Below are 13662 nucleotides of genomic sequence, written 5' to 3'. Positions count from 1 at the left end.
AGAACTTCTCGACCTGCCCCTTGACCTTCATGGCCAACTCTGACAAATGAGGGGACCCATAGGTCCCTCTGACTGGTGCTGACAGGTTTCCCCCAGCATCTGGTACCCCTTGGGCAGGACAGCAGGGTGAAAGCATTTCAAAGCACACGTCGATGCTCAAGAATTTTACAAGCAGAATCAGCCAACGTTTCCATTTGCCTGGTGTTTGCTGTTGGAAAAGTAATAACAACTTTGAAGATTCTGCTCAGGAGAGAAAACAGCCCTTTCCAAGGCACCATGCTGAGATGCTGCTTTGTGTAACAACACTGTGGGAAGGAGGAGCTGGGATGGATGACATGAGCCCGTGGAAAGGGCTCTGATGGGCAGGGTGAAGGCAAAGGGAAGAGTGGTATAAGTTTGTAGTGAGAAAGAGCTCCAGCTGCTGGTCCCTAGTTGCTAGAGTCAGAGCCTCGTGGGGGAAATAAATACACTTCCCTCATGGGACACATAAAACAAGCACTGGAAAAATATAGGGAATAGCCTTGTGTTGGCAGGGCACCATTTAGATCTTAACCCAACGCACAGAGCTCTCCTAGGGCAAGGGAAATGCACCAAAAGGTACTCCTAACTCCATCTCTTCTGAATCCTCCCTTTAGAGTCAAACACAACAACCAGCTCTGGCTCTGTCTTTAGATTGCACAAACCCAGCTCGCAGCCCCTCCTCATCACTTGCTATCACATGTTAGTTATTATCCAGAACTGCTCCTATCCTCTCATTTAAGATTCTGGTGTCTCGCTCCACAGTAGAGCACAATTTTAGGTTTATAGCTCTGTGTTTATTTCCAAGGAAAATTTAATGGCCTGATGTACAAAGCTACTTAAGCCTTAAAATTAAATCATCTCTCCTGCAGAATACAGCTTGCTAATTAACTCCACACAAAAACAGTGCAGCTGAGGTCTTAAAGGATAAGTGCCAACATAGACCAATGGAAGAGTAAAGGGCCTTTGGGGAGGTACCAGGAAGGACCTAGAGTGTGGGTTTGCATGGACATGGGAGCTGCCTGAGCCAAAATTCATCATGTTGCTTTGAAAGTGAGTGGACATTAATAACGAGGCCGCTCCCACTCAAATAAACTAAATTTGGATTTTAAGCTCAGCCCACTCTGCAAAGCAGCTCCATAAAAATGTCATTGCGGGACTTCCTGTTTATTGTCTCTCACAGGCTCCAAAATGAAACCTGTTCCACTAAAAAAAAGAGCCATCTGTAAGCACAGGTCCCCCACCTTCACCCACAGCTCTAAAATGAAGGATCCAAGTTAACCTCCCCAAAGGATTTGGACTCAGAGATTCTTAGGGGTCCCTTCCAATCTGGGATATTCTATGAAACCCCATGCAAGACTCTGACTTTTGAGATACATGTCTGGCCAGAAGATGCCAACCTGCTACTTGCCCTATGCTTGATCCATCCTTCTCTTTCTCCAGTGCCCGTCTTTCCCATAGGTTAGTCTGTCCCTGTGGGTGCTCTGCATGGCCACACTGTGCTGTGGAAGCAGCCAAGAGCAAATGCAGCCCTTTTATAGCTCTCAGAGCCTGGTCCAGCCTGACCTTGAATGTCTCTAATGATGGGGCAACCACCACTCCTCTGTGCTACCTGTTCCCATTCTTCACTACCCAATTGTAGAATACTTGTTCCTTATATCCAGTTATCCAGTATTATCTTAGACAATAGACAAGTTACTCACTTTTTACCTATGAGAACAGCTGTGAACTGGAGTAAGACTTTTATTACCTTGCAGGAACTGGGATTTTTCAGAAAAGCCTTAGAGAGCCAGAAGATGCAACGAGCATTTAAATGCAGATGAGTACATGATTTCTTTCAGCACTGTTGACTCTCCCAGCCTGCAGCACGTACAGCCCAATTCTGACCCTGCTCCTCTGCTGCAGTCTTTTGAGAGTTAACAACACTTTAAATCACTTTGACGATGCATACACTAATTTGTCCTGATAAAAGACATCCCCAACAACCAAAAAAAAAAAAAAAAAGGAGGGGGAAAAGGACTTGAATAATGAATCTCATCTGCTGGGAGACCAGAACGATCCCAAACAACCTTTCCTGGCAATTCGCTGGGGTTGCCAGCATGGGCCTGATGCGAGCAGAGAAGGAGGGACTGCAAGACTGGGGATGCTCTCTTAGCTCGCTTGCCCTCTGCCGGATGCCAAGAGCTCGGCGAGCCCAGCCCGATAAGCAGCTCTACATTGCTACAGGGTTGCATGCATTGGTAGCTGCAAGGACAAAGCGAAAAACTGAGCACATAAGATACGGCAGAACTAAAAATTGCAATAAATATAGAAAGTGATGGAGGGTATGCTGGAAAAAGAAGTCTCTTCCTCTTGCTGCTTATAGTTGTTGGAATTGCTCAGCTTCTTAATGAAACAAGTTTTTCTAGCTGAAATTCTAAAGATTTGGGAGTCTGTCTTCCGGAGTGCTGCTTTCTAGTGCCATGTGAACTCAGCAATGCCAGCAGAGAGAGGTTCCATGCAAGTGGCATGAAAGTGCAAAATCCACTATGGATGTCAACCAGCTTCTTCCTGCATGATGCTCAGAAAGAAAGCAGGCTTCCAGCAGGCAGGGCTGTGTTCACACCAGAATAACCACCGGGCACCAGACAGTAGGGGAAGCCCAGCACCAGTAAGGGGCCAGTGGAGCACCAAACCACTGTGGGTTTGACTAAACTGGACCTCTAAGTGCATGAAGCTGTGGGTGCATACAGCATCACAGGGAGAGATGGGAGACAGCTCTCAGCAAGCTCTCCTCGTGATCAGTGTGTTTGGCTTTGCCCAGGTGCCTGTGCCATGCTGCACCATGCTCTGAGGACGTACTTCTTCTGGGAGAGTCAAATGGAGGAGAAGCAGTGGCACAATGGGAAGATAATGCAGCTTTCAAACACTTCCAGCCATTTAGCTACTGCAGAAACAACCCCATCTCAATAGCTTTTGTGGGCCAGTCTCTTAATTTCATGGGACAGGTCAGGGCACAGAGCTGTGCAGGAGCCAGCAAGGATTCCTGCATGCATACAAGGTTTAAATGATGGCCTGTGGGAAAACATAGCTTCTCCTGACACAGCAGAACCAATGGTGGTCAGAGACACATTGAAAGGCTTGATAGCAAGCTCAGCGTCATCCATGTGGATCCACTCTTGAACCAGCAATGTGGATGTCACAGCTGACCTGAGGCTGCTCTGTCAGCCCAGGAATCCTAACAGGGCTGCACTGCACACTGAAACAGTAAAGTCACTGTCCCTGCAATAAGCTATCTTCAGAAAAGTACAGCTCTGCTGGTGTAGCTGCACTGGGTACTTCAATGAGCACAGCAAAAGCTGCTCAGAAATCACATCACCCCCCACCCCTGACCCACATAGCTCTGCGGGTAAAAGTCTGTAGCATGTCTTGGCCAGAGATATTAGACATAACAAATGTATTTTTAAAACAAGGGGGAGGAACATTTTTCAGGCCTAGGGGGTAGGGGATGTTGGCTTGAACTGCAGGAGAAAGTTCAAGGTCAAATCTTCCTGCATGCAAACTAGCCCCTGCGGCAATGCTTTGCGGCAGTGCCAAGTATCAGCCCCTATTCTAACATCTTCCACACCAGTATCGCTCTGCTTTGGGCACACAAATACTTCTAAAGAGCTGTAAATAAGCTCTGCTTGTAGCTGATAAAGACTTCAAGGCAACAGCAGTCTCTAAATAATACCTGAAAACCATGTGACAGAAAGGCAGGAGGTGTTGCCACGTGTGTGAGTTCCCCGTGCTTCTCATTCAGGATCGCAACAGGAGCTCCATAATTCTGATACCACCTCTCTTCCAAGACTAGAACAGATGGGTGGACTGGTGGACAAGCAGATCATGTGTCAGTAAAATGGATCACATTTAGAGTATCTCTGACTTCACCTTAGTCTTCCCACTGGGAAAGCCAACCAAAAAGAACCTAGACCTCTTTCAAAGTCTATCCAAAATCCCTTTCCCCAGCAGTGATTGCCCAAAGCCTTATTATTTTAGCATTTGTCACAACCAACTAACAGGATGCTTTGTAAACTTGAGCTCCATTCAGTTGACAAAAACAAGAACTAAAAACAGATTCTAGACCTATATGGGGCCTCACCACCAACAGCTGTAGTTTTACAAGCTGGTTTTCTTGGGTTGTAAGCATTTTGCTCTCTTCCTTGTTGCGAGAGAGGCACGCAGTTGACTGCAGGGAAGGGAGTAATGAAACCTACCAAGTTCACATTTGATCTCACTCTTGATCTCACTCATCTCCCCCAGCCTGAGCCACACTGGGTCCTTCTGTACAGCTGATTAATGCCCTTCTGTACAGAAGATTTATCATTGTTTCCCCAAGCAAGTTGTTCCTTCACTTTTATTACAGTAAAGTGTTTTCAGAAGAAATGTTGCGTCAGGAAATTAACTATGCTACAGATGCTAAAAAATGTATCCCAAATTGTTTATAGCTCTCAGCATGATCATTTTTCTCTCTATTCCTTCTCAGTCCCTCATCACCCTTAAAAGAGATTTAGGAGGAACATAGCAAAGACCATCCAGCTTTGTCCTGAGGTCTGTACTTCAGCCAAATCCTCAATATTTGTCACACACCTGCCTTTAAAGTCACTCAAGAGTTCACCCAACTACGTTTGCTGGGACTGCAAAGCAGTCTCCTTAACCACAGTCCTCAGGGTGCTCCTTGCACAAGGGTTCCATATGCCATTCCCAAAGGCCTGGGCAGCACAACGACCCTGTGTCAGGGCTAAGCCCAGAGCAGGCTCTACAGTCCCAGCTGCAGGCTGCCCTCAGCACCACAGCCTGCCAGAATCAACACTTGTCCTGACCTTCAAATGAGAGCAAGAAAATCCCATAATGCAGACCTTGCCACGAACATCTGTGCTCATGCTGTGGCCAGGTGAAATCACTGTAACGGGCTGTTAATTGGCCTCTTGTTGAATCCAGGCCAGAGGCAGCAGTGCCAGGGGAACACCAGTTGTCCTCATTGGCATGCTCCCCAGTTGAGCAGCCCCGCTTTTGTAGACCACCTGGTAACCAGCTGGGATTGCAATGGGTCACGTCTAGGCTCCACCAGATCACCCTATCTCCACTGTGTCCTTCACCCCAGGTTTCTGCTTGGAAGAGAAATGACAGCCTGAGCCACCCTGGCCCTCACATAGGGCCCACTTCTTTCCACTGGGCTGCCCGCAGAGACCCTCCTGGCTGGCTGCAGGGAAAAGATCCATTCCCCCCTGCCTTACCCTGCCCCACAGATACAGATGTCCTTCTGCTGGTGCCCAGTGGTTAGAGAACTTCACCCAGTGCCAGGTTCTCCTCTGCTGCCTGGCTGTACTCTGGGATGTGTTGGCTTTGTGTCCAGATTTTTTAAATATTTTGCTTTGTGGTTTTTCATGCAGTGCTCAAAATGTTTTGCAAAAGGCACCTTATAAATTGACTCAACAAGTACATATAAAACACCAAGTTTAATCCTTCCTTTCATATTCTTTCTCTTATGTTCCCGGCATACCAGCCTCTTCTCCACCTTGTGTCTTGGCCAGTCCAGTCCAACTTAAAATACTTTTGGCTTCTACAGGAAGAGTGGAGAAAGATTATTTTATTTCAAGGAAGCTTGTTTTGGACTAAAATCAGGGCTTATAAAAGACTAAAGCAAAGAATGGCTGTAAGGACTATCACATCAGGTGCACTAAATAACAAAAATATGGTGGGGTTTTCATGGCTCTAGTACTGTGCTAAAAGGCCTCCTCTCACCAAGTCTTCCTCACTAGGCCAACCTGAATGGGAAAAAGAACATTAAAAAAAGGAAACAAGAAAAAAAGAACAATAGAATGGCTAAAGGAAAGCCAGACATGGGCTGAGCAGTGTGGGTCCCAGGAACAGCCTCAGGGACCTTCCCACATCAATAGTGGGACAGTCTCCCTTCTACAAGTCAAAAAACTGCAAGGCTGCATTGAATTACTCCTAAAAGCTAGGTTCAACTCCTCAAAAACCAGGCCAAATAGGCACTAGTTTTTAATTAACTTCAGAGGAAGATCCATCAAACTTGCACTGGTTTTCTCACTGCCATGGTGTTTGTATCTTATCCAGCACCAGAGATGCTCAGCCCACCAACAGCGCTTGGTCTGTACTCCTCAGCCCCCAGCTCCCACCCTCTCCTTGCAGCCCAGCTCTGCTCAGCACTGATGGACCATCTTCAGGTCCTAAAGAAATACTGGGACAGGCCAACAAAGAAAAGTGGCACAGGTCAAAGCACGATGGTGGAAGTTCAGCCTGTGCTGGCCCTGGCTTTGTACCCCATGGTTTTCTTCCAGCAGCTGAGAGATGAGAGAGTACTGGAAGACATTTTATACATGATTGAGTAATAGCTGAGCAGGATCCTCCTTGTGACCAGATGACAGAGCCTTATCTGAAAAGGGAGACTCATGCTTTGTTACCTCCATCACAGTCATAGGGCACAGTGAGAGGTTCCTGCTATCCAGAAGAGGCAAGGGGACACCTATATCTGACAGGGCTCAGAGCAACTCCTTGGGGATAAGTCCCAGAGGATCATATCCATGCTCTTTAAACAGCACAAATCTCATATCAGGGTCTCATCAGCCAAGAGGTCCAGATTTTGTTCCTGAAGTGCTAGCCCTGCAGTTCAGCTTTTTTCAAAGGATTCCATTAGGATCACAATGTTCTGGGCAGGAGACCTTTGGGACCTCTTGGGTAAATGTGGGCATTTCTTGTATTCATTACCACTCTCTGGCTGCATTAATACCTTAGCTATTTCATCACCAGCCTCTCATGCCTGTTAATATGTCTTTTGGATTCATTTCAGCCCGCAAGCTTCCCAGTTCCACAGTGTTGCTGAGCAGCTTTGTCCTTTTTCAGAAGGAGCTGAGTGCTGTGGTCTGGAGGTTAAAGCCCTGGAGACCTGTGCATGGGACAGCTGGCCTCAGTCCCTGGCTCACTGCAGCCCAGGCACCGCTTTCACCCTTTCTATCCCTCTAAGCCTGATGGAGAAAACCCGTCTACAGCAGGGTGACCTGGCCCATAGTATTTGTGGAACAAGAAATTACATATGCATGGATGTTTTTGTGTGCATCTGACCCCAATTCCTCATTGACAGCCCAAAACATTGCAGCAGTGAAACCAAGCATGATGCTGGCTCAACTAGACCTGTTGAAAACTTGTGAAGCTTCAGTGCAAGACCCTAAAGGAAGAGAGATTAGGTTGCCTTGTCCATTAAAAAACAAGGGATAAATCCTGCTTTTGACACATCCCTAGTCATTTAAAGATGACCATAGTTTCAAATGAAGGTTTGTTCTCAAGGTCTGGAAGGAGGAAAGATACAACAGTAGGATTAGTTTGCTCAACAGGTCAGGGAGAGCCTGCGAGAAGAGCCAGCAACAGTGAATTCACCCCCCTGTGCCCAGGGAAAAACCCAAGTAGTTCCAGCAATGCCCTTTGGTAGGCAATGTTTTCTGTGGAGGAAGATGCATAGAGCAGATGAGAAGCAGAAACCAGTCACTGCTCCATTGCTTCTAGCAGCTTTCCATCTTCTTTCCCTCAGAAATGTGGAAGGGATGTGGAGCCTGTGTGCAAACAGGGATCAAATGTTTTGCCAAGGAATCCCACTGGGGCCCAAATCCCAAGACTTGATCACAGGAGCTGACAGCTAAAGGTGTCTGGCCATCTTCATTGTGGCACCATCACCAGGCTATTTGAATGGGACTTACAAGGCAGCTAGCTTTGGTGCAACCAAGGCATGGGGTTTTCTTTCTCTTCTGAAGCTTTTTACAATGACTTAGTAAAAAATCAACCAAGCTGGCTGGGAAAAAAAGATATTAAGATACTGTTGCTCTTCCCTGCTTTTTTTTTTTTTTTTTTTTTTTTAAGTCATTTTCATTGACCTTCTTTTCTCAAGTTTAGAATGAAGAAACAAATTTTCCTCAGTTTTCAAAAGCCCATAAATTTCTCTGAAAAAAAAATAACCGTGGGGGTTTATTTTGTCATTTTCCCATGAAAAATCTAGGAAAAAAATCATCAGAGAGACATCCCCTGTTGAAATGCTCAGTTTCACAAAAAGGACTGGTTTTCATCTTGCATAAACAATTCCTGTGAGAAATTTAGAAGCACATCAGATGAGATAGTGGTTTGGTTCCACAGGAGCTAGTGAATATAAAATTCCTGCCCTGTCACAGTCTTTCTGAAACTGTCAGGAAGGGAACCTGCATCCTCTAACCATGTAACTAAACAGTAGTGGTACGTCTTTGCACTTTTCATCATAGTCAAGGATTTGCTGTTGCTCTTGAAGCCTCAGTTTGCAGTCTTCAACAGTTAAACAATTTCCTCATGCCTTCAGCTCACTAATTGCATCAGTGAAAGGAATGCATTTGATTTGAATCCACATCAAATGAGTGACACTCTCTAATAGGAATAGTATATTCAACAATAAGAGAAATGTCACAATGCTTTCCAGAATGACAATAAACCTTTAGAATTTTTAAAGCAGAAATAGGTGAATTAATTCAGATTGCTCTTCCTGGTACCTAGTCTGAAGCTGATGCTTTCCAAAATCTACTTCAGAAATGCAATTTGGTGAGGAAATAAAAGACACAGACTTGTCACTTATTTTCCTGTTGCTCCAGACTGGATCTCAAACCACGTTCTCCAACACAGCTGGATCCTCTGCATACCCAAACTGCCCAAAGATAAATCCTCAAAGCAAATAGTCCTCCCAGATCCTTCTTTCCTCAGTTTCCTTCAAGTGGCCAAGTACAGGTCTCTCCTCACTGAGTTGCAGATGAGGACTTCAACAAACTTTGGGGAAGAAGGCAAGGAAGAAGGAACTGGAAAAGGAAATAACACTTCGGTGGGCTGTAAACTATCTGACCATGCTTTTACCTATCAGTAAACTCACAAGATGTGAGCAGATCTTGGTTTTCTTTCTAGTTGTCACTGTGCAGGTCTGATCACTGCAAATATTTCCACACTGGTGGCTCTAGAGCTTAATCCATTTGTGCTCAGAGGCAAAGCTAACTAGCTGAGTCAGCACTGTGCTTTGGCCAAGCCAGGAACAGGGAAAGAAGAGCCTTTCAGGAGCATTTCATTTGTTCAGGAGACCAAACAGTCAGTGTTCCCTTCACCTTACCTGAGCTACTGCTTAGCTAATGGCTGACCAAGATCTTGGCTTCAGAATGAACCAATCACCTATAGTTCATTGCAGCAATTCACTCTGCTTCAGGACCAGGCTCCTGCCCAATGCAGCCTGCTGGCCAGATATTTCTCTCCCTGTGTCTAACCCCTAGGCTCAGAAACCAGTCAGAAGAGACCAAAAAGACCACTCAGTCTGAACTATTGCACTGAACAGACCACAGAGCCTGCCTCAGTAATTCTTGCATGGATATGCTGCAGTCCTCCAGAGCCACTGGAAATACAGGGCTGGAAACAACAGCTTTGAAAGAGCAAATCAAACTTGGGGGTTGGGGGGAAGAAAGGAAGAGGGCAATAAAAGTCACGATGAGTCAAAGAGATAATTGTGTGTGATAGCAGGGCTTCTTGGGCTGGGGACCAGCAAGAGACACTGCCCACGTCCAACCCCCTGGGTCAAGCATGACGGAGCATTTTGTGCTGCAGAGAATTAGAGATCTCCCAACAGGAGAAAGGTGAGGGGGAAGGCAATAATCTGAGATGGAGCTAGGCTTAACTCAGACACACACAAGTCATTAAGCTAATGTTTCTTGGCTAATTATGTGCACGCAGTCATATCCTGCAAGGAAAACAGCGCGAGAAGCAGCCTCATGGAATGGCACTGAACAAATGCATTAGGCAGGGGAACAGTAATCCGTTTTTTATGCCAGCAGGGTGTGAGGCATTTCTCATCCCCAGGACTGCAGCCATTCAGTCATGCTCAGCCCACGGGAATCCCACAGAAGCAAGAAGATGCAAGAAGCTACAGGCCCCTCCATCACTGCTTCACACATAAAGACTCAGGGCAGAGAGGAAGAGATCTGGCTGATGATACTTGCATGCTGTTAAACATACCTCCCTAAGAACTGTGAGCCATAGGTTTAGATGTAGCAATAAAACCCTGAATTGAGAGCAGAGGAAGGAGGCCAATACTTCTGGGTATTGTTCGCAGCTCTGCTCATGTTTGCACAGTGATTCAACCCAACATTACTGGGTCTTTTAGAAAGAGGCCATGAGTCACCCACAGAATTGGTTCCTTTTCTCTCTGGACAACCCACAGCCAGGAAGGTGAACACATGGAATGGCATTTTTCTTGATGAAACCCTTCAGCCTCACAGGTTCCCTATGTTATCTGACAACAGGTGTCCATAAGTTTTGGACTCCTCCAATCAAGAATGGAGCATGCACAGCCTGTTGCCCTCAGAGCTCTGTGCTGTTCTTCAAAGTGGAAGCCAGAAGGACTTTAGGAGGACAGTTTGTTTTCATGTCTCCTACCAATGTCAGCTCTACCAGAGCCACTTCTGACAAGTGCTTGCCTACCTTCCAACTTAAAAACTTTCAGACAATCCCAGGTTCTCACCTAATTTCTCCACTGTGTGGCCATTCTCACTGCTGATAAGCAGCTCCTAATACAGGAGCAAAGTAAGGCCAACCAGCCCCTAATTTGTATCTCTCTTGCTGCAATTTGGAATATCACTGCTTGTCACATCTGCCACGGAACAGGTAATTAATGAGACTATCTCCTTGGAGCAACTTTTGCGTATTTAAGAAAAAAAAAGTCAAGATCCTTCAGACTTTTTTTCATAGGACATGTTTTTGAGACTGCTGGCTTTGTGTTATAGACATAGCTAGCCTCCAAACACACAGATCCCAGAGCTGCCAACCTCATGAAGACTTCTGGGAAAAGTTATAAGCATGTGCCTCCACAGGATTCCTCCATGGAGAGAAGACGACAGAGGAAACGCAAGCAAAGCAGAAACAGCTCATGATCCACTCTTAACACCAGCCTTCCCTTGGGCCCCTTCCCCTCACATCTCCCATAACCTCGAGCACGAAGACACATAAAAAAACAATTCCTCAATTCAGCTGTTGATAGCTGTGGTACTTCTGGCTGTGCCAACAGTGTTGCACGCCTCAGCTCTTCCCCAGGGCCAGCAGTATAAAAGAGTGGAAAACCTAACTCACGAGACATTATTGTTATTGTTTTCCAACAGCACTGTGCCAAAACTCTTCAGCCCAGAGGAAAGCCTTTGGTGCCATGAACCAGGCAAGCACAGCCCTTGCCTCCAACTGCTGACAGGCAAATGAGGAGAGGAGGCTCATGGACAAATGCTTTCCTCAATTCCCAGAAAAATTAGGACCAGGTTTCTCTTAGCTGTTAGCCCGTGTATGGATGCCCTCTGCTCTGCAAATCTCTTAGCTGTGTCACCCCATATTCTTCCTGGCTCTGTCCTAGAAGCAATGCTCTGCCATCCCTCCCTGCTAGCCCCATCCCACAAAGCACATGCAACCTCCTTAAGTGTGACAAAAGCCCTCCTCAGATTTCTCTTCAAACCCAATCCGACATTCTCCCCACATCCTCCCCCTTCCCAGATACCTGTGCATTTTAGGGCTGAAAAATTCCAGTCAAACAGAAGGTGTTTTAGGAGAGCAGGGTGTTCAATAGAAAGGGCCTTGCCATTTTGATCAGTATCGCCTGCCAGCAAACAGCACAGACCCTGAACACGCAAGGAATTTTGACCTCTCAGAGTGAAATTTCCTAGAACTTTAAACCTTTGTTGTTGTTGTTATCACCACAGTTTTTTTGGCTCACTCTTGCTTTTCAATTTTCCACTTGGCAACTGTGTTGAAATGATGCAAGGAAGTAGCCACTGCTTAACTGCAAGTTATTAATTAGATGCCAGGGAGTGCGTGCGTGACTGCATACAGTGCAAGGGGGTCTATCCTCTGCTTTACAAAATCAGCTTGGTGTTGCTTTTCTGCTCAGAAGTATAACCCAGTGGCAAGTGTCCATTTGCTCCAGAACCAGTTCCTATAAGAGAAGGTATACAGCCTATGGGGACAGGGAGAGAAAAAAAAGCCCTTGGTGACCAAGAGCTGATACTTTAGCTGTTGAAACTCTTTCCTAAGAGTCTCAATCTCTGTTAAAACAAATGCTAATTGTTCTTCACTAGGAACAGTCTGACTGAAGACATTCTGCTGTAAAATACCAGTCTGGTGAAATTGAGAAAGGCTCCAGGCACTCAGGGCTACCCAGCTCTCCAGGTTTTCCCAAGACTTACTGCCACCCCAGCAGGAGCTGACACCCCTCTAAGACAGCATGTCTGGCCACAAGCGTCCTCCCAGACTGCTGCCGTGCAATTGAAAGTAGGTTTGCACAAGCCATGGCTGAAGGCACTGCGGTTTTTGGTGTTGTACGTACACTTTGCCCTAGACATGTCTGCTCCCAGGATCTCATAGTTTAAATACTCAAAGACCAACAAACATCCCGGGGGGGATCTGTTCCAGTGGGTAATTACCCTCATTGTTAAAAATTAACAAGAAAACAATAATCATAGACAGCTGGGCCTTTCATGCCTTTTATAGCAACATTCCCACAGCTCCGTGAGAGACATTGTTTGGGATTCACAAATAAATTTTCACCCCAATTCAGGATAAATCCTTAGTTCACTATTTCAGATGTTTTCCCAAGAGGGAATGGCCACTTCTCATGTGGCTCTAACTATGGCATATCTTCCTGGCACACACGTCCAAAGTAGCAGAGTTGCTCCACACCACGCTTGTGCACCCAGAGTTGTTGCAGAACTCATTTTCTGTAAGGTTTAACTCACAGAGTTGACCAGCCTTGACACCACCAGAGGCTTGGGAGCCTTCCACTGCGTGCTTCCCTCCAGGCTCACAGGTGACAGGTGGCCTAGGGCAAATCGTAGAATCATTAAGATTGGAAAGACCACTAAGGTTATCTAGTCCAATCATCAACCCATCACCACAATGCTTACTAAAACCATATCCCTCTGTGCCACACCTGCATGTTTCTTGAACACCTCCAGGGACTGTAACTCCACCATTTCCCTGGGCAGCCTGTTCCAATACCTCTACACACTGAGAAGAAATTTTTCCTAATATCCAAACCAAACCTCCTGTGGTGGAACTTAGAGCCGCTACCTCTTGTCTTATCCTTGCAGAGAGGCTTGAAAGTGTATATGAGGGAAAACTTGAAACTAGTTCATTTTCAAGGGGATAGGAAATCGTGGCAACAAGGTGTACTTCAGTTGAGCAGAAAAACTACTCCAAACCCTGCAAGCCAACTTGCAAACCTAGCAGAACAATGACAAAAGTCTGACAAAAAGAGTGGAAGAAGGTTGGCCAGCTGTGATGAGGAGCCTACGAAACTGGAAGACCATGCTTGGTTTGGACTACACCCCAAATGGTCTTGGTGACTGTTGTTTGGAGACAGACCTACACATATCAGCCTGGGGATGTCACCTCTGCAAATCACATGTTCCACACCATCAGAGCCATTTCCCTGCTCGAGGAACATGGTTTGGGGCAATGGCAAGGAGAAGTCCACCCTGCTCTCTACATGCAAAGCTCCTCATGCAGCTTCCTGGAAACCAGAACTCCAACCTCAGCCCCCTCCACCTCTCTACCACCCATAAAAATCCATAGTTCTGTGTA

General features: G+C 46.2%; 1 protein-coding gene across 1 annotated transcript in view; it reads right to left on the bottom strand.

Moving 5' to 3' along the window:
• Positions 1–11691, bottom strand: part of IGFBP2 (insulin like growth factor binding protein 2) — a 67375-nt gene extending 55684 nt beyond the window's left edge. The window contains exon 1 of the mRNA XM_090143753.1: positions 11582–11691. The gene's annotated coding sequence lies outside the window, so the exon portion shown is untranslated. The remainder of the gene's footprint in view (positions 1–11581) is intronic.
• Between the last annotated feature and the right edge of the window lie 1971 nt (positions 11692–13662).

The sequence above is a fragment of the Phasianus colchicus genome, chromosome 7 (genome assembly GCF_987193195.1).
Source record: "Phasianus colchicus chromosome 7, bPhaCol1.hap1.1, whole genome shotgun sequence".
NCBI classification, from domain to species: domain Eukaryota; kingdom Metazoa; phylum Chordata; class Aves; order Galliformes; family Phasianidae; genus Phasianus; species Phasianus colchicus.
This window is presented reverse-complemented; position numbering and strand designations above follow the sequence as displayed.